At 36.4% G+C, this 22,242-nt stretch overlaps 1 protein-coding gene across 1 annotated transcript in view; it reads left to right on the forward strand.

The window, feature by feature from the left end:
* The first annotated feature begins 1,290 nt into the window (after positions 1–1,290).
* Positions 1,291–22,242, forward strand: part of LOC149789684 (uncharacterized) — a 122,885-nt gene continuing 101,933 nt past the window's right edge. The window contains exons 1-2 of the mRNA XM_089971700.1: positions 1,291–1,407; positions 17,692–17,926. The gene's annotated coding sequence lies outside the window, so the exon portion shown is untranslated. The remainder of the gene's footprint in view (positions 1,408–17,691; positions 17,927–22,242) is intronic.

Consider the following 22,242-nt stretch of genomic DNA (forward strand, 5'->3'; position numbering starts at 1 on the left):
CTATCGAGGAATAGTTTCCTGGAGGGGTTTATTGTGCAAAAAGTTTCGGTCTGTACAGCCCCTCTGCTGCTGCTGTCATAATAGAGAATTGTTCAATCTATCACAGTAAAACATTGTTGTTGTTGTTGTAGGGTTTAACGCCATTTTTCAGGACATTGTGTAATAAAATTAAACATACTACATCTAATGACAAACTCGTTGTGTTAGACACAAAAAAGACGATGATGGACATGACGGCGACGACCATGACGATGATGACTTTTAAAATTAGTGACAACTGAAAATTTACTACCGTAAATACGTTTACAATAAACTGTCACACTGCAGACATCGTTGCGATATGACTGAAAAATTGTTAAAGCCACGTTAAAAATCCAAACCACATACACACATTCCTTGAGCCCAGGACTCAAACCCACGCGGACAGAGATGAGATGGCAGTGATCGGTTAAGTCTAGCGCTTTAGACCACTCGGCCACCGGGTGACAATGTATGGTGTTGTGAAAGATGGGTTATGTTTTGCAATTTTGAATGGTGTCATAATAGAGAATTGTTCAATCTATCACAGTAAAACATCGTGTAATAAAATTAAATATACCACTTCTAATGACAAACATGTATTCACAACTCGTTGTGTTTAACACAAAAAGACGATGAAGGTCATGACGGCGACGATCATGACGATAATGGCTTTTAACATTTTTGGCAACTGAAAATTTACTACCGTAAATACGTTTACAATGCACAAGGTAACCTTTTTAATACTTCAAATGAATGTAAACTTATGTCGCGTGCATTCAAAAACTGTTGAGACGACTTACGACAACTGAGAAAAGCAAAACTTCAGTAAGAGGGAAATTCGATTTTACTGCTTGAGTAAAATTCTCTATTGGTGATCGAAAGATCTCGTAATAAATACACAAATACAGTATTGATGGCTTGTTTATGTTTAACCTGACTTGTCATATAAGACATAGGTAAGTTCAACGTTACTGTCTATCGTGTCAGCTGTCAATCAATAACCTAAATTTGCACCGGCACATTCGAGTTGCTTTATTTTCCTACCCTGACCTTATTTGCTAGTACGTGGTAATCTTGGGGATAACTGGATTTAGCCACATGCATCATTACTCATATAAAAAAACTAAACAGCAACAACAACAACAACAACATAATTTCAATGAAATAAAGATTACGCAGGCGGAATATGATATGACGACCGACAATCCGTGCTACGATATGTGTAGTCAAGCATGACCCTCAGAATATTTCCGTGATTTGTTTCACGTATTTAATCTCAGTCGGACATCTTGTACGTGCAAGACCAAATAACATTGGTAATCGTTAATTCGGATTACAGCACTTCACTAAAAAGAAAACAAACCAAAAAGGGACTTATATACAAAGGTATGATCTCTGTCTATGTCTGTCTATCTGTCTGTCTCTCTCTGTCTGTCTATCTGTCTCTCTCATAGGCGTCACACAGGATGATTTCATCACCATCAACGTGTTTTTTGTGTTTTTTTCTTCGTTAAAAATGGTTCAGACTTTGCTGCATGGCCATCGCTTTGTGTCTCGTCGTTATCGTTAAGTTCAAACTTTAAACTTATTTAGCTTGCTATGTAACACGATTACGGTAACGAGCGTAACGACATAAATTAAACATAAAAATGAGAGACAATGCCATATGCAGCCTCATAGTTCAGTAAAATTACCACAGCATACATGTAAATGGAAAGTCTTCTTGAAAGTGTTATCTTTAATTGCTGAAATTACAAAAGCAGAAACACATAAATGATCAGAGTGGTAAACACGAGTACAAAGACAGACGAACACACGGGGTTATTAAAAAGACAGATAAAGTTACAGAAGACATTCTGTTGTTTTAGTGAACCTAACTCATAATGTACGTACCATCTAACCTAGTGTATTATACCCACTCAGTTTCGATTGGTAAAAATGGCACGAAAATTACCTTAAGTATAGTGTTCGAGAAACACAAAGGTAATTTGATCGCTGAATGCCAATAAGAGACCCTTACAGAGGGCATCTGCCCTTGACTCATACGTCTTGTCACGTACGCCCCCACCCCCCGTTTGCAAATTGCGTCACGTGATCCAGCGAAAGATATACACAAACCTATTTGTGCGAATCGGCATGCATGCAATAACTTTATCGTGCATAAAGTCACTTTTTAAAAGTTTACTGCAGTGTTTATTATAAATATTTTTATTTTGAAGACATTTACACATGTGGCCAGAATAAGACCAGGCAGGTGTTTTGATTTAATTATTTGCCTGAAATACTTTGCTCATCGTTTCCAGTCCAGGTAACTTGTTGATATGTTTATTCCCAAACGTTTAACCAAAACAAACCTTTTTAATAGTCAGATTTATTTAGTCCAATGAATCCTAGGCCTTGCATAGCCGTTTTGCTAAAACATGTTTTCTTTTCCCACAGTATTTAAAAAATTGAAGAAAAAAAGAATGATGTATATCCCATTCTCTATTTGGACCACATAAGTAGACATACACTCTAAATCTGGACCACATAAGTACACATACACTCTAAATCTGGACCACATAAGTACACATACACTCTAAATCTGGACCACATAAGTACACATACACTCTAAATCTAGACCGTACACTGTAAATCTGGACCACATAAGTACACATATATTCTAAATCTGGACCACATAAGTACACATATATTCTAAATCTGGACCACATAAGTGCACATTCTAGATCTGGACCATGCATTCTAAATCTGGACCAAACACTCTAAATGTGGACCACATAAGTACACATACACTCTAAATCTGGACCACATAAGTACACATACACTCTAAATCTAGACCATACACTGTAAATCTGGACCACATAAGTACACATATATTCTAAATCTGGATCACATAAGTACACATATATTCTAAATCTGGACCACATAAGTACACATATATTCTAAATCTGGACCACATAAGTGCACATTCTAGATCTGGACCATGCATTCTAAATCTGGGCCAAACACTCTAAATCTGGACCACATAAGTACACATACACTCCAAATCTAGACCATACACTCTAAATCTGGACCACATAAGTACACATATATTCTAAATCTGGACCACATAAGTGCACATGCATTCTAAATCTGGACCAAACACTCTATATATGGAACACATAAGTACACATACACTGTCAATCTGGACCATATAAGTACACATACACACTAAATCTGGACCACATAAGTACACATTCACTCTAAATGTGGACCACTTAAGTACACATACACTGTAAATCTGGACGATACACTGTAAATCTGGGACCATATAAGTACACATACACTGTAAATCTGGCCCCATACGTACACATACACTCTAATTACGGACCACATAAGTACATATACACTCTAAATCTGTACCACATAAGTAAACATACACTCTAAATCTGGGCCATACACTCTAAATTTGGACCACATAAGTACACACACACTTTAAATCAGGACCATATAAGTAAACATACACTCTAATTATGGACCACATAAGTACATATACACTCTAAATATGGACCATACACTCTAAATCTGGACCACATAAGTACATATACACTCTAAATTTGGACCATATAAGTACACATACACTCTATATCTGGACGATACACTCTAGATTTGGACCACATAAGTACATATACACTCTAAATTTGGACCATATAACATACACTCTAAATCTGGACCATACACTCTAAATATGGACCACATAAATCTGGACCACTACACATACACTCTAAATTTTGACCATATACATACACTCGAAATCTGGACCATTCGCTCTAAATATGGACCACATAAATCTGGACCACTACACATACACTCTAAATTTTGACCATATACATACACTCTGAATCTGGACCATTCACTCTAAATATGAACCACATAAGTACACATTCACTCAAAATCGTGACCAGCAGAACATATACACTCTAAGTGTTGACCATTTGAACACATACGTTCGAAGTCTTGACAAATAGAACACGTGCGTTCTAAGTGTTGACCACTAGAACACATGCGATCTAAGTGTTGACCACTTGAATACATACGCTAGAAGTCTTGTCCACTAAAACACATACACTCAAAGTCTCGTCTATACAAACATACATGCTCAAAGTCTCGACCATTAGAACAAATACGCTCAAATCTTGACCACGAATACACATACGCTCTAAATATTTGCCAATACAACACACGAATTTGTCAAACGGGGACAAATAATTAATCATTGAACCAAATCTTAATTTGTCATATTGTAAGTATAATAGATAACCAAACATTAAAGGACTTTATCTACTTGTGCGCATAATCAATAATTGCACGAAGCATCTCACCAAATCATCGCAACCTCCAGCCCTTATATATACTTCAGCATGCTTCATTCTCCTCCTCTTCCTTATTTCAGTAAATTGGCAAACGATTGGTTCCAGTTCGAAAGCATCTGTGAAAAAAGATTTCGAGGAGACCCAGCGTCTTTACTGATATTGCAAATCTAGAGTCGTTAGGATAAGATAATATTTATTTAACGTCTAGAATCGTTAGGATAAGATAAGATTTATTAAACCTCTAGAGTAGTTAGGATAAAATAAGATTTATTAAACGTCTAAAGACGTCTGGATAAGATACGATTTATTTAACGTCTAGAATCGTTAGGATAAGATAAGATTTAATTAACGTCTAGAGTCGTTAGGATAAGATAAGATTTATTAAACCTCTAGAGTAGTTAGGATAAAATAAGATTTATTAAACGTCTAAAGACGTCTGGATAAGATACGATTTATTTAACGTCTAGAGTCGTTAGGATAAGATACGATTTATTTAACGTCTAGAGTCGTTAGGATAAGATACGATTTATTTAACGTCTAGAGTCGTTAGGATAAGATGAGATTTAATTAACGTCTAGAGTCATTAGGATAAGATAAGATTGTTTTTTTAACGTCGGCATAATTTAAAACAACAATTCAATGTAAGCTCTAATGATTTCTTTTTAAAAAAAACCGACATTGCATAAAATAAATGAACCATTACAACAAGCATTATTTGCAAGGCATAAAAATACATCATAATAAATTGAATTAATTGGACAAAACACACGGCACATGGAGCTTGAGCAAACAAGCATCTCAAAGGCAGTGAATAATAATAATAATAATAATAATAATAATAAACTTTATTTAACTAGGATAACACATTTGTGAATAAATGACCCATTTGCCATGCGGTTCTCAACTTTCGTAACCGATTATGTGTTACAAAGTATGTCACTGACAATCACTTAATTATCCACGCATGCGTATACACTTAGATTTAAAATGAATAAATATGTGCAACTATACTGGTTAACAGCTACATATATGAATAATATACTAAAGACACGCATACACATTTCAACATATCTGAACTCGTATATATATATATATATATATATATATATATATATATATATATATATATATATATATATATATACATACATCGAATAAAATAATGGACATATTACTTCTGGACACAATGATAGAGGTTTATATAGGGAGGCTTTGATATACTATTCCAGCCGGCAAGAAAGAATTTCTTCAATAATGTTTTAAACAAAGCAAAGGGTAAGGAATTCCAAACTGCATTTGTTAATACATTGAATGTTGTTGTGTTTTTTTGTTGGTAATAATTGGTTGTCAACCTCCGAATATGGAGTTCTTTGTAAGTTGTTGATTGTAGATTACGCTCAGTCTTAGATGGTTTTGGTTCCGCTAGGTTAGAGATATATTCTAGAAACATATGGCATGAACACATTTATGCCACGATTCTTTTAAAATAAAGAATAGGTTTTTGTTTGGGTAGCCATTGTAGACGTGAAAAAAAAATCATTCGAGGGATTCATAATTGGAAGTTTCATAATTAACAGTGCAAGCCTTTTTTCTGGAGTTTGCCAGTTCTGAATAGATTATAACTGGATGCTTATATCCATACTGCATGACGTAGACAATTGGTGGTAGTATATATCACGATAATTAAAATTCAAGTAGACGGTGAGGTAGAAATTTCGACAGTAATTTTAATACTTATTTTTTCTGAATACCATTGCACATATGTGATCGGTATGTTTATTCCAGATGAGATGTTGATCAATGTAGATACCAAAACGTTTTGATTTTGACACATTTAAGCCATTTGTATTACGAAGTATATCGAAGTTGATCGAATGGCGCTGCCTTGTTCCGATTGCCTTACATTTTATCTTTGAGTCATTAGTAAGCATTTTGTTGTTGTTTGTACACCAAACTGATATATTGTTGATGTCGATTTTAAATTTATGTTCCTGCAGAAGCTCCACACCTTGGGACAGGCATTAAAATCGGAAGCATAAAATGTATGCAAGACTGTCAGCCTGTTGAACCTCGTTGAGACCATTACTTTCCAAGACAGGTAGCTGTTTTGAAGCCTCCCACTGATACGTGTACATCAAACTGCATTTGATAGTCAGTGTCAGTTCCAAACAGTTTATCAATGTATCACAGTTTGTGATAAAACTGCTTATACAAAGTACAGGCTCCATACTATATGCCTCTTTACCTACATGTATTGCTTGAAAAGTTTCTGAGTTAGCTTTTATTTTGTCGACAGTGGACACAAGTCAGTCAGTTGTTATTGTTATTGTTATGGGGTTTAAAGTCATTTTCCAGCACACGATAGCTATACATGGCGGCCAGTATTAATGGTGGAGGAAGAACCCGGGAAAACCCCGGAATGAACAACCGATCCACGAGAAGCTACTGGCAAGCTTTTTCACATACCCACATTGGCCGAATCCAAGACTCGAACCCACGCAGTGATCCGTAACGGAGAGCGTTTTAGACCACTCGGCAACTCGGGGGCCCCCACAAGTAAATCAGAATGTTGGCTAACTACCTCTAGTGTTTTAATCAGAGTGTTGGATAACTACCTCTAGTGTTTTAATCAGAATGTTGGCTAACTACCTCTAGTGTTTTAATCAGAGTGTTGGATAACTACCTCTAGTGTTTTAATCAGAGTGTCAAATCTGGTGAGGAGAAGGTCAATATGTTATCGTCGGCACATTTATAGAAAGAACTATATGTTAAAGTAGAAGATTGTATAGCTTTGTTAATTACATCTGTAACTAATCAAGACTAGATCAGAACAGTTCATAAATGAACAATGAACCATACTGAATTATGTTATAGAACAATGTGTGAATATACACAGAACCATACTGAATTACGTTATAGCAATGTAAGAATTGCTTTGAAAGGTTATTAGCACGAAATACATCACAACCTCTGCGCGCCGAAAATATGCTGAAACTCCCCATTCATTCGAAGAAATGTAATCTGTATAAACTTGCTCTTCGGGGTCAATCGTTCCATAAATCACACCAGGTCAGGACAACACGATAAAAATCGTTTGGATTTCGTGTTAGTAACACAGCGTAGGCTTTGTAGTGCCGAGCTTGGGTTGGTGTTACACCGTAACACAAATAGGTCATGTAGTGCGGAGATGGGATATATTTTTACAAAGTACAGCGATATGGTCATGCAAAGCCTAGATTGATTTCGCATGGGAACAACAGTAGATCATACAGGGCCGAGATTGGTTTAAAGTCATAATACAACTAAGTTATGTGATGGTTTAACGGTGTAAGTAGTGTGAGTGTGATGGTTTATGTAGTGTGAGAGTGGTGGTTTATGTATTGATGGTGTTGGTTTATGTAGTGTGAGTGTGGTGGTTGATGTAGTGTGAATGTGGTGGTTTATGTAGTGTGAGTGTGATGGTTTATGTAGTGTGAGTGTGATGGTTTATGTAGTGTGAGTGTGGTGGTCTATGTAGTGTGTGTGTGGTGGTTTATGTAGTGTGAGAGTGGTGGTTTATGTATTGATGGTGTTGGTTTATGTAGTGTGATTGTGGTGGTTTATGTAGTGTGAGTGTGGTGGTTTATGTAGTGTGAGTGTGGTGGTTTATGTAGTGTGAGTGTGATGGTTTATGTAGTGTGAGTGTGGTGGTTTACGTAGTGTGAGTGTGATGGTTTATGTAGTGTGTGTGTGATGGTTGATGTAGTGTGAGTGTGGTGGTTTATGTAGTGTGAGTGTGATGGTTTATGTAGTGTGAGTGTGATGGCTTATGTAGTGTGAGTGTGGTGGTCTATGTAGTGTGTGTGTGGTGGTTTATGTAGTGTGAGCGTGGTGGTTAATGTAGTGTGAGCGTGGTGGTTGATGTAGTGTGAGCGTGGTGGTTAATGTAGTGTGAGTGTGGTGGGTTATGTAGTGTGAGTGTGACAGTTTATTTAGTGTGAGTGTGACGGTTTATTTAGTGTGAGTGTGATGGTTTATGTTGTGTGAGTGTGATGGTTTATTTAGTGTGAGTGTAATGTGAGTGTGGTGGTTTATGTAGTGTGAATGTGATGGTTTATGTAGTGTGAGTGTGATGGTTTATGTAGTGTGAGTGTGATGGTTTATGTAGTGTGAGTGTGATGGTTTATGTAGTGTGAGTGTGATGGTTAAGGTAGTGCGAGTGTGATGGTTTATGTATTGTGAGTGTGATGGTCTATATGTAGTGTGAGTGTGATGGTTTACGTAGTGTGAGTGTGATGGTGTATGTAGTGTGAGTGTGATGGTTTATGTAGTGTGAGTGTGATGGTGTATGTAGTGTGAGTGTGATGGTTTATGTAGTGTGAGTGTGGTGGTTAAGGTAGTGCGAGTGTGATGGTTTATGTAGTGTGAGTGTGATGGTCTATATGTAGTGTGAGTGTGATGGTTTATGTAGCGTGAGTGTGATGGCTTATGTAGTTTATGTAGTGTGAGTGTGATGGTTTATGTAGTGTGAGTGTGGTGGTTTATGTAGCGTGAGTGTGATGGTTTATGTAGTGTGAGTGTGATGGTTTATGTAGTGTGAGTGTGATGGCTTATGTAGTTTATGTAGTGTGAGTGTGATGGTTTATGTAGTGTGAGTGTGGTGGTTTATGTAGCGTGAGTGTGATGGTTTATGTAGTGTGAGTGTGATGGTCTATGTAGTGTGAATGTGGAGGTTTATGTAGCGTGAGTGTGATGGTTTATGTAGTGTGAGTGTGATGGTTTATGTAGTGTGAGTGTGGTGGTTTATGTAGTGTGAGTGTGTTGGTCTATGTAGTGTGAGTGTGGAGGATTATGCAGCTTGAGTGTGATGTTTTATGTAGTGCGAGTGTGATGGTTTATGTAGTGTGAGTGTGATGGTCTATATGTAGTGTGAGTGTGATGGTCTATATGTAGTGTGAGTGTGATGGTTTATGTAGTGTGAGTGTGATGGTTTACGTAGTGTGAGTGTGATGGTTTATGTAGTGTGAGTGTGATGGTTTACGTAGTGTGAGTGTGATGGTTTATGTAGTGTGAGTGTGATGGTTTATGTAGTGTGAGTGTGATGGTTTATGTAGTGTGAGTGTGATGGTTTATGTAGTGTGAGTGTGATGGTTTATGTAGTGTGAGTGTGATGGTTTATGTAGTGTGAGTGTGATGGCTTATGTAGTTTATGTAGTGTGAGTGTGATGGTTTATGTAGTGTGAGTGTGGTGGTTTATGTAGCGTGAGTGTGATGGTTTATGTAGTGTGAGTGTGATGGTCTATGTAGTGTGAATGTGGAGGTTTATGTAGCGTGAGTGTGATGGTTTATGTAGTGTGAGTGTGATGGTTTATGTAGTGTGAGTGTGGTGGTTTATGTAGTGTGAGTGTGTTGATCTATGTAGTGTGAGTGTGGAGGATTATGCAGCTTGAGTGTGATGTTTTATGTAGTGTGAGTGTGATGGTCTATGTAGTATGAGTGTGGAGGTTTATGTAGCGTGAGTTTGATGGTTTATGTAGTGTGAGTGGTGGTTTATGTAGCGTGAGTGTGGTGGTTTATGTAGTGTGAGTGTGTTGGTCTATGTAGTGTGAGTGTGGTGGTTTATGTAGTGTGAGTGTGTTGGTCTATGTAGTGTGAGTGTGTTGGTTTATGTAGTGTGAGTGTGGTGGTTTATGTAGTGTGAGTGTGTTGGTCTATGTAGTGTGAGTGTGATGGTTTATGTAGCGTGAGTGTGGTGGTTTATGTAGTGTGCGTGTGTTGGTCTATGTAGTGTGAGTGTGATGGTTTGTGTAGTGTGAGTTTTGTGGTTTACGTAGCGTAAGTATGGTGGTTTATGTAGTGTGAATGTGTTGGTCGATGTAGTGTGAGTGTGTTGGTCTATGTAGTGTGAGTGTGGTGGTTTATGTAGTGTGAGTGTGGTGGTTTATGTAGTGTGAGCGTGTTGGTTGATGTAGTGTGAGTGTGGTGGTTTATGCAGTGTGAATGTGATGGCCTATGTAGTGTGAGTGTGGTGGTTTATGTAGTGTGAGTGTGGTGGTTTATGTAGTTTGTGTGTGATGTTCTATGTGATGTGAGTGTGGTGGTTTATGTAGTGTGAGTGTGGTGGTTTATGTAGTGTGAATGTGTTGGTCTATGTAGTGTGCGTGTGATGGTCTATGTAGTGGTTTTACAGAGTAGCACATGTAGGCTATGCATTTCGTTGTTTGTTTAGACACAGTAACGCAAATAGGATATGAGATTGTTTTACACAGTAACACAGAAATACTGTATTTTCGGCTTTGGTTTACACAGTAAAACGAGTACGTTCTATCGCAGAGGCGTAGCTATGATATTTTGCGCCCGGGGACGAACTATAAAATTGGCGCCCCAGCCCCGTTCCCGTTTAATCACATTTTTGAATATTACCCTTGTTTAGTTATTATAATGTAACGTTGTAAGCCTCATTTTGGCGCCCCTGTACCTTGGCGCCCGGGGACATATGTACCCCCCTGCACCCCCCCCCCCCCCAGCTACGCCTCTGTTCTGTCGTGCTGAGGCAATAAGAGTAAGTGTCATGCCGACCGTAGTTTATCCAATGATATGATTAAAGCACGCACGCTTACACTCACAATTCGGGCACGATATCCACTGGCCCACTGCGGCCTTGCCTCCATTACTTCGGTATTACGACATGTGGGACGGCGTGTTCCTTTCCAGTCATAGGTTCACTTGCGACAAGTCATGTTCTACGAGGACGAAGCCGCCTGGTGGAACATGACTTGTGAAGGGTGAAACAACCGTCAAATCTCTCTCTCTCTCTCTCCTCTCTCTCTCTCTCTCTCTCTCTCTCTCTCTCTCTCTCTATCTCTCTCTCAGAAGGGCAGAAAAGACACATGACATCCGTTATGTCGTTTATTTCACGGAGATAATGTTCACTTCGTGCTTGGACAAAAATCAAGGGGTGTGACCTTTGGGGCAATATTTCTGGATGACATCACTTAAAGCCGGGTCATTGAATTCGGATTGAAACCTTATATCATTAAGCTCCACAGACAACACAACACCGCAAACTACCCCTATCACGTTACTGACATATTAAGCAATGCAAACGATTTATTTAAATCTGACTGAATTTGCTGGAAGAAAAGAGAGTGTCACTTTATTCTGCAGGTTGATTATTTGTAAACTGCTATGAAATAGCAACACTAAAAATGTGATACTGAAACACGAAGTCCATTCTTTCCTGGTTAGTCAAAAGAAGGAAAAATTAAATATAAGCAGAACATTCACGAAACGGCACATTCATTTATAAAGGTAAGTGTACTTATGTTAACTACTTAACAGATTAATGCATATGGGCACACATATAAGTGGCTTCTAACGAATAGACGCACGTACATACATACAAAATTAACCTCTTAATGGTGATCGCCAAGAGGCACCTGCGAGTATCATTTTTATAAGTATTTGTATGACTCGAAGGGGCTCGAACCCGCATCCGAGCTGGACGCTCTAACCACTAGACAACCGCAGCAGTTTTACATACATACATACATACATACATACATACATGCACACACGCACGCACGCACACACACGCACACCATAAACACGAGACGGTTCAGAAACTTTTCTCTAATCCCTGCCCACACTCAGCTACATAATACCGTCTGTTTTAAGGTATTGAAAATGATTCTGACTTTTATATACAACTGACATTTATATCACTCTTAAAATATAAGTAAGTGAAAAAAAGTTATTGTTGAGCTCATATATTATGTAAGTTACCAATATATATAAATATATATATATATATATATATATATATATATATATATATATATATATATATATATATATATATATATATATATATATATTTATATCCTGGGAAACGGTCCCATATCCTGACATTTTAGCTTAAAGTTCCATGTTCACCACAGTACCTGGCTCGGCCAGATCGATGTTACAAGGATTCGGATATATATGTGTATGTATGTGTCTGTGTGTCTTCGTCTCTTCACGCATATATATCCCTTTTCTCTTATGTCTCTCTAACAAAATAGAGTTTAGTTTTTCTCTTCTATTGTGCCTGTTTGTTTCCTTCTTTCACCCAATCCGGTCTTTTAATGTGCTGGTTTATATATTTGTCTGTCTGCCTGTCTGTCTGTATATTTGCTTGCATGCCTGCCTGCCTGCCTGTATGTATGTATGTATGTATGTATGTATGTATGTATGTATATATTTTTACTTGCCTCTCTGTTACAGTAAACGCCTCAATCTGTTCAACAGTTTGTAAATCAAGCAATAAAGGAGACCTGTAACAAAGTACCACGAGCATTGCGTTGTTTTAATGACAGCTTGTCACGCCAGTTTTTACGGTCCGTATTTGTTGCTTTCACGTGCTGAAGATAACCCTACAACAATAGTATATTCCATTTTAGTACCCCTTCCATTGTTTTACAGTTCCTTATCAACCAATTTTGTCTGGTGTCCACTGAAAGAAGCATTATAGTTCACAAGCAATCCATGAGTCTATACATGGGGATAAATATTTCCTACTAGCAAATGTGCTATAACTACACATACCGGTCATGTAGCCTGGTGGTTAGAGCGTCCGCCTTGGATGCTGGCTGCTGCGGTTGGAGCTCCAGTTCAGTTATAATAATAAATCTGGTACTAGCAGCTGCCTAGCTTGGCGTTCTGCATTAAGAGGTTAGTGCTAGGACTCGTCGGCCTGATGTCATGATGCCCCAATGCTAGATATCACTATAAAACTATCACACTGAAGACATCGCAGTGATATGATTGTACAATTGTTAAAGCTACGTTAAAAATCAAGATCACACACACATATGACTATATAACTACATTATATTGTCTCATCTAAAAATAATTAGTCTTGAGTAACTGAATTATTACCATACAAACGAACATTATTAGTATCACATATTCAACCGTCCACCAGTGGGGTATGGTTACACGTCTGAGTCCCCATCCCCACCGTGCCGCAGACTTAGGTGTCGTAATGTAAAAAGCCTTGTCGCATGTTATCACAGTGGCTAAATAAACATGTTATAATCGCATGAGGGTAAAAAGTGAAAAGTTATTAAAAAATAGTAATAACTAATAGCTAAACCAAATTATTTGGACAGAAGGACAATTAGATAATTCTCTCAAAAGTGTGCAATTAAATAGCTCTATATTTAAATATATTTTATGTGCATATACCTATATGACAGAATATGGACTATACCAATACGTAGTCATAGGGGTGGTAGATTTGAGGATTCTAGCTTGATTTCGATCCTACATTCGTTTGATATACCCTCTTGTTCATAATAAACGCGGAATTTTCGAATACTTAACCATGATAAATAAAACGCAGAAATGTCCCGGCATATATACAGCAACGTTATTTAGTCTAAAATGAAAAGGAGTCGCCATTTCTGTCATAGAGTCTCCTCCCTGTCTGGAGATCGTTCGTGCACCCCATTTCTGTAGCATAACTTCCTTCTTGCCTTCATTAGATCGTACGTTCACTGTGGATTGCAACAAACTACTTAGATATGTAATGTATCTTTTCTACAAGAATTTGTGTGGTTTCTCAAATCTATAAAAAACTCTCTGAAAAAATCGTACATGACCTGCATCCCTCACAGAACAAATGTTCCTTAAGGAAAACAAATTAAAGCAAACTCTAAGTCAATGATATGGAATAATCTAATATGTCCTTAACAGGATTATAACGTACTAATTACTAAAAATAAACTGTACGGATTCAACAGTCAAATGTAAAAGGGATCCGGAAAAAAAAAACTTAAATGTGTTTTAAATGTATCCTGCAGGAACAAGTCACGCTTGGCTATATTTCATATTGTTTATACCTGTAAATAGAAAGGCCTTTTAATCTAAGTTGAAGAGCAATTATGTATTAATATTGTAAGTTTCTGAGAGAGAGAGAGAGAGAGAGAGTTTAAATTGTCATTAGTGTTTTTTTGCTGACGTACCTTTTTTGCTGACATATACTCTATTAAAACCAATGCAACTGATGCAGATACGTACCGGAATGCAGACACCTCATGGGTTATTGGAGTACTGACACCAGATGTAATCGTACCATGTGTTTTTAAAGTACTTGCACCAATGTAATCTTATCATGTGTTTATTTAAGTGCTTGCACCAATGTAGTCGTATCATTTTTTTATTGGAGTATTAACACCAGTGTGGTCTTATAATGTGGTTATTGAAATACTTGCACCAATCTAATAGTATCACGTAGAGTAGTGACACCAGATGTAACCGTATCAAGTGTTTATTGAAGTACTTGCACTAGTGTAATCGTATCATGTGTTTATTGAAGTACTTGCACTAATGTAATCGTATCATGTGTTTAGTAGAGTAGTGACACCAGATGTAACCGTATCATGTGTTTATTGAAGTATTTGCACTAATGTAATCGTATCATGTGTTTATTGAAGTACTTGCACTAATGTAATCGTATCATGTGTTTAGTAGAGTAGTGACACTAGATGTAATCGTATCATGTGTTTATTGGAGCACTGACACCAATGTAATCGTATCATGTGTTTATTGAAGTACTTGCACTAATGTAATCGTATCATGTCTTTATTAGAGTAGTGACACCAGATGTAATCGTATCATGTGTTTATTGGAGTACTGACACCAATGTAATCGTATCATGTGTTTATTGAAGTACTTGCACTAATGTAATCGTATCATGTCTTTATTAGAGTAGTGACACCAGATGTAATCGTATCATGTGTTTATTGGAGTACTGACACCAATGTAATCGTATCATGTGTTTATTAAAGTACTTGCACTAATGTAATCGTATCATGTGTTTATTAAAGTACTGACACCAATGTAATCGTATCATGTGTTTATAGGAGTACTGACACCAATGTAATCGTATCATGTCTTTATTGGAGTAATGACACCAATGTAATCGTATCATGCTTTATTGCAGTAATGACACCAATGTAATCTTATCATGTGTTTATATGAGTACTGACACCAGTGTAATCGTATCACGTGTTTATTGCAGTGTTGACACCAATGTGATCGTATAATGTGTTTATAGGAGTACTGGCACAAAAGTAATCGTATCATTTGTTTATAGCAGTATTGACACTACTGTATATGTCATAAGATCAAACTGGAGTGTAATAGCGGTTTTAGATATCAGTACTGATCTACAGCCCACCTTCTATCACTTTGTCTGCGGCATGATGCCCCAGTACTAGACATCACTATAAACCGCCACATTGCAGACATCGTAGCGATCTGACAGAAAAACTGATGAAACTACGTTAAAAATACAAATCACATCACATATCACAACACTTTGTTCCTTTGTACTCATATCCCCTTTGTAATAATATCCGGCGCACAAAAGAATGCATTATAGCATCGGAGAAATAGTTAGGACAACAACAACAACCTCAACAACCAGACCGTCAACCACCATCAACCAAACATCAAAGTGCAACTCTTTGTTTTCTTTCAAACCAGCGTAACCTCTCGTACGGCTTGCATCCGTTTCGCCAACACGCAAAATGATTTTTCGTTTGTTATGTCCACCAATATGAAATCGATCGAAAACACACAAGCTCGCGATCACAAATAACGAGGGGCCAGTCGTTGCACCTATTGCAAATATTCGTGCAAACTTTTTACCTAGTGGGACATAAGTTTTTTTCTGTTGCATATAAGCAACAAAGTATTCGCAACCATTTCGAGTAACAACCGTGGAGGCCAGCAATATGAACAACCACACAAATGAGAAAACACCAACAACTGCATCGTAAAAGACAATATCGCCGATTAAAAAATATCGTCTCAGACAATTCGAGCAACTTTTGTCAACGTGGCTGCTCTAGTGTATCTACCAGGCGAGAACTCGTACGAATCTAATCTGGTTGCAGACATTTTTGAAATCTACTATCTAGCCAGCAAGACGGTCTCCCGACCTTGCAAGCACTCGACAACAACAGTAACTCGATATTTATCGACAAAATCTATGTGTTTGGATATCATGGCCAAAACAACATTGCCTACACGAATGTATTACTGTTGTGTACATAGGACAAAAACGGTTTGGCCTAACTCTTCCTTGGCGCGAGAAAACTGGCGCTACGAAAAATCGTCGCGCTCACGGACCTATCTGAACCGACCGCAATACCAATTACAAAAAAATCGTACAAGGAAGGGATACATTTCGAGGACTATTGTAACGTGTGTAGGGAGCTTCAGTCCTGTACAGTGTTATTATAGAAAGTTTTTAAAGCAATCACACTAATAAATTGTATAACAAAATTATTTTTACTATATATATATATATATATATATATATATATATATATATATATATATATATATATATATATAGTGATTTAGTGGTGTTTATTTACTACGTCTGGCGACATAGTGGTGTTGATTTGCTTTTTCTAATGGCATAATGGTGTTGATTTACTACTACTAGTCACAGAGTGGTGTTGATTTACGACTTCTAATGACATACCGATGTTGACCACAGGCACGATGGACATGTCTGAGAGAAACATAAAGAGCTTGGATAACGATAACGACTACGACAATGATGATTATGATAATTTACAAAGTAGTGGCAACTAAACATATTTGACCTTAAATATTGTAACTATGTTACTATTATTCTATGAATCAATCAGTGTCAATTAAAGATAGTACGTGGTCAAACAGTTAGCATCATCTGTGTGACAGAGTGCAGATATCAATTTTTTTCTAAAGGAGTGTTTGAGTTTTAGTTTCGGCCCATGAGGATCTGTGAGAAAGCTTCCCAGTAGCTTCCCGTGGGTCAGTGGTTCCTCCCTGGTTCTTCTTCCACCAGTTGTACTGGTCACCATGTATAGTCTGTCGTGTGCTGAAAATGGTGTTAAGACCAATGCAACAACAATAGGAGGGAAATTGGGTTTTAGAGCCGAAGTAGGCCACGCTAGCTATTGTTGATCAGTAATGGCAGTAAATTCATAAATACCATATTGACTGTGTTGTGATTTTTTACCTTGCCTGTAATGCAAGACAGGTAAGCTCAAACTATTGTGGATACGGTCAAATATCGACCTATATATCAAAAGGTGTTCGTTTTGCGGTGACCTTTATCATTAAACATTGTACTCTTACGTATTATGAGTAACTTTGTCCACACGGATCATTAATCTGATACATGTCATAAATAACATCATTTTGAAATGTAGACATATCCTTACTTACTGACTTTATTCACACGGATCATTACTGATACAGGGGACAAACATAACATTATTTCATTAATTTATAGATTACGTGGGCGGAACGCGTCCTAATGCCCGACCATCCTACTTGTATATATGCAGTCAACTACAATGACAAGAATTCAGTGATTTGTTTTACCGGTTAAATCTGAATTAGACAGCTTTGGTGTACAGGCGTATGCAAAGTTGTTAAAGACCACTGTCACCTGATACACTCATTCAAACGGCAACGATTCGTTGGATTAGAAAGAAAAGAAACCGGTATAGGACATACATTGAAAGGTACTCTCTCTCTCTCTCTTATTTGTAACAGCATTTCACCTGTCTTTATCTCTTAAACAGTTCATACAGACTTCTAAGCTATTATGTGTGTGTGTTCACTCTGTCATTACGTTCAAACTTAAAAATTATTCAAATATGGTTTTGGATGGCTTGAAAGTGGTCGTGACAAGACAACACACATTAAAATAGAAAATGAAGACGAAGATGTGAGACAATCGCTAATGTATGTATGTATGTATGTATGTATGTATGTATGTATGTATGTATGTATCTATATCTATATATATATATATATATATATATATATATATATATATATATATAAGCAACACATTTCTCATAAAAAAAAGTTTTTATTAGATTTGCAAAATTAAAAGACACGTAACTTAACAGAGCCTACAGATGGGAAAAATAAAACCACACACTTTATTACTCAATTAAATAGAGGGGGAAACAGGTTTACATGACTCCTTGTTGCTTTACGGGCAACCAAAGGGAACGCATAATTACTTTCCAGGAAACGAGGGAGTGCTGTGATATTTTTTAGAATCAAGAATATTTCTTATATTGTAAGAAAGTAGACTTTGCAGCCAATTATATGGAAATAATAGGTAGTTTGTGTTCATGCAAATCAAAGCAATACTGTTTTAGCTATACTGAGGTCGCAATGTGTGTGTGTGTGTGTGTGTGTGTGTGTGTGTGCGTGTGTGTGTGTGTGTGTGTGTGTGTGTGCAGTCTTTGGTTTTTAAAATTCAAAATACCAACTGCACCGTTCCTCATCGAATGGTCGGTACGTAATTAAAAAACCACATGCCCATTAATCTCATATGCTAGGCCTATCCATTTTTTTTAAAAAAAACTGCACGAAAATTATCTCATGCATTAATTCTTGACAAGGACTAAAGTAACTGGGCATTATAAAGCCACTGTCAAACCGACTTTGTGTACATGTGATCTTAACTCGTACGTATTTCATCAATGGGAATTATTTTTGTCATTTTTTATAGTCCCGCATTCCAATTTTTCCAGTCTGTTTAAAACTGGAGGGTGTGTTTGCATGAACGATCTGCACATATTTATTTCTGTAAAATCAGCGTGCTTTCATAGAACGTTCTACGCAGATTGTAACTTTTTCAAATTTAATTGCAATTTTAATTTATAATTATTATGAAGACGCATAGAAAAATGCCTAGGACAAGGCCAGTCATGTTGTATGTAGTAGCGACCTTTAGTGTAGCACCTAAAATATTTTGCGACCTTTAGTGTAGCATCTAAAATATTTTGCGACCTTTAGTGTAGCATCTAAAATGTTTTGCAACCTTTAGTTATGCATCTAAAATGTTTTGTTCATTGACTCTCAGTTCAAGTAACTTGCTGTTATCTTGGTGGTCAAAACTAGCAAAATTATAATTCTCCCATTATATTCATATACATTAATACAGTGATTCCTATACAATATTTGCACAGGTTTTATGTTAAAACACCTTAACTGTGTTGACTGAATGTAAGTGTAAGACCCCGTCACACAGTTTGAAAAAGGAAGGAGTGACTGACGCTCAATGACTTGACCATACGAAAAATAGAACATACGACTTTGTCAAGACGGGCAAATACTTCATGAATTAAATCTTAACCGGCTTGTTTGCAGGTGAGTCTAATTGATAACTGAATCTTAGAGCAGACTGTCATCTTGCGAGTAGAATCGATGACTAAATTGTAAAGCACTTTGTATGGCGAATATAATCGATAACTAAATTGTAAAGCTCTTTGTATTGCGAATATAATCGATAACTAAATATTTGAGTATTTTGTCTTGTTATCAGCATAATCGATACATAAATCGTAAAGCACTTTGTCGTTCTGTGAGTATAATCAGTATCCAAATCATATAGCGCTTTGCAGTTCCTGTGAGTGAAATTGATAACTTAATCTTAAAGCACCGCCTTCTCGCGAGTATAATCGATAACTAAATCGTAGCGGATGTTGTCTTACTGTGGGTTTAATCGATAACTAAATCGTAATGCAATTTTTCTTTTTGTGAGTATAATCAATAACTAAATCTTAAAGCAATGTCTTTTTCGATTTAATCCATAACTAAACCTTAGACCATTGACTTTTTGTGAAGAAAAATCAATAACTAAATCTTAGGACACTTTGTCCTTTTGTGAGTGTAATCGATAACTAAGTCTTAAAGACCTTTGTCTTTTTGTGAGTATAATCGATAACTGTCTTAAAGACCTTTGTCTTTTTGTGAGTATAATCGATAACTAAGTCTTAAAGACCTTTGTCTTTTTGTGAGTGTAATCGATAACTAAGTCTTAAAGACCTTTGTCTTTTTGTGAGTGTAATCGATAACTATGTCTTAAAGACCTTTGTCTTTTTGTGAGTATAATCGATAACTAAGTCTTAAAGACCTTTGTCTTGTTGTGAGTGTAATCGATAACTGTCTTAAAGACCTTTGTCTTTTTGTGAGTGTAATCGATAACTGTCTTAAAGACCTTTGTCTTTTTGTGAGTATAATCGATAACTAAGTCTTAAAGACCTTTGTCTTTTTGTGAGTGTAATCGATAACTGTCTTAAAGACCTTTGTCTTTTTGTGAGTGTAATCGATAACTGTCTTAAAGACCTTTGTCTTTTTGTGAGTATAATCGATAACTAAGTCTTAAAGACCTTTGTCTTTTTGTGAGTGTAATCGATAACTGTCTTAAAGACCTTTGTCTTTTTGTGAGTGTAATCGATAACTGTCTTAAAGACCTTTGTCTTTTTGTGAGTATAATCGATAACTAAGTCTTAAAGACCTTTGTCTTTTTGTGAGTGTAATCGATAACTGTCTTAAAGACCTTTGTCTTTTTGTGAGTGTAATCGATAACTGTCTTAAAGACCTTTGTCTTTTTGTGAGTATAATCGATAACTAAGTCTTAAAGACCTTTGTCTTTTTGTGAGTATAATCGATAACTAAGTCTTAAAGACCTTTGTCTTTTTGTGAGTGTAATCGATAACTGTCTTAAAGACCTTTGTCTTTTTGTGAGTGTAATCGATAACTGTCTTAAAGACCTTTGTCTTTTTGTGAGTGTAATCGATAACTGTCTTAAAGACCTTTGTCTTTTTGTGAGTATAATCGATAACTAAGTCTTAAAGACCTTTGTCTTTTTGTGAGTGTAATCGATAACTGTCTTAAAGACCTTTGTCTTTTTGTGAGTGTAATCGATAACTGTCTTAAAGACCTTTGTCTTTTTGTGAGTATAATCGATAACTAAGTCTTAAAGACCTTTGTCTTTTTGTGAGTGTAATCGATAACTGTCTTAAAGACCTTTGTCTTTTTGTGAGTATAATCGATAACTAAGTCTTAAAGACCTTTGTCTTTTTGTGAGTGTAATCGATAACTGTCTTAAAGACCTTTGTCTTTTTGTGAGTATAATCGATAACTAAGTCTTAAAGACCTTTGTCTTTTTGTGAGTGTAATCGATAACTAAGTCTTAAAGACCTTTGTCCTTTTGTGAGTATAATCGATAACTATGTCTTAAAGACCTTTGTCTTTTTGTGAGTGTAATCGATAACTGTCTTAAAGACCTTTGTCTTTTTGTGAGTGTAATCGATAACTGTCTTAAAGACCTTTGTCTTTTTGTGAGTATAATCGATAACTAAGTCTTAAAGACCTTTGTCTTTTTGTGAGTGTAATCGATAACTGTCTTAAAGACCTTTGTCTTTTTGTGAGTATAATCGATAACTAAGTCTTAAAGACCTTTGTCTTTTTGTGAGTGTAATCGATAACTGTCTTAAAGACCTTTGTCTTTTTGTGAGTATAATCGATAACTAAGTCTTAAAGACCTTTGTCTTTTTGTGAGTGTAATCGATAACTAAGTCTTAAAGACCTTTGTCCTTTTGTGAGTATAATCGATAACTAAGTCTTAAAGACCTTTGTCTTTTTGTGAGTATAATCGATAACTAAGTCTTAAAGACCTTTGTCTTTTTGTGAGTGTAATCGATAACTAAGTCTTAAAGACCTTTGTCTTTTTGTGAGTGTAATCGATAACTGTCTTAAAGACCTTTGTCTTTTTGTGAGTATAATCGATAACTAAGTCTTAAAGACCTTTGTCTTTTTGTGAGTGTAATCGATAACTATGTCTTAAAGACCTTTGTCTTTTTGTGAGTGTAATCGATAACTAAGTCTTAAAGACCTTTGTCTTTTTGTGAGTATAATCGATAACTAAGTCTTAAAGACCTTTGTCTTTTTGTGAGTGTAATCGATAACTGTCTTAAAGACCTTTGTCTTTTTGTGAGTGTAATCGATAACTAAGTCTTAAAGACCTTTGTCT

This window comes from Sinohyriopsis cumingii, chromosome 10, assembly GCF_028554795.1.
Source record: "Sinohyriopsis cumingii isolate HCF-2022 chromosome 10, ASM2855479v2, whole genome shotgun sequence".
NCBI classification, from domain to species: domain Eukaryota; kingdom Metazoa; phylum Mollusca; class Bivalvia; order Unionida; family Unionidae; genus Sinohyriopsis; species Sinohyriopsis cumingii.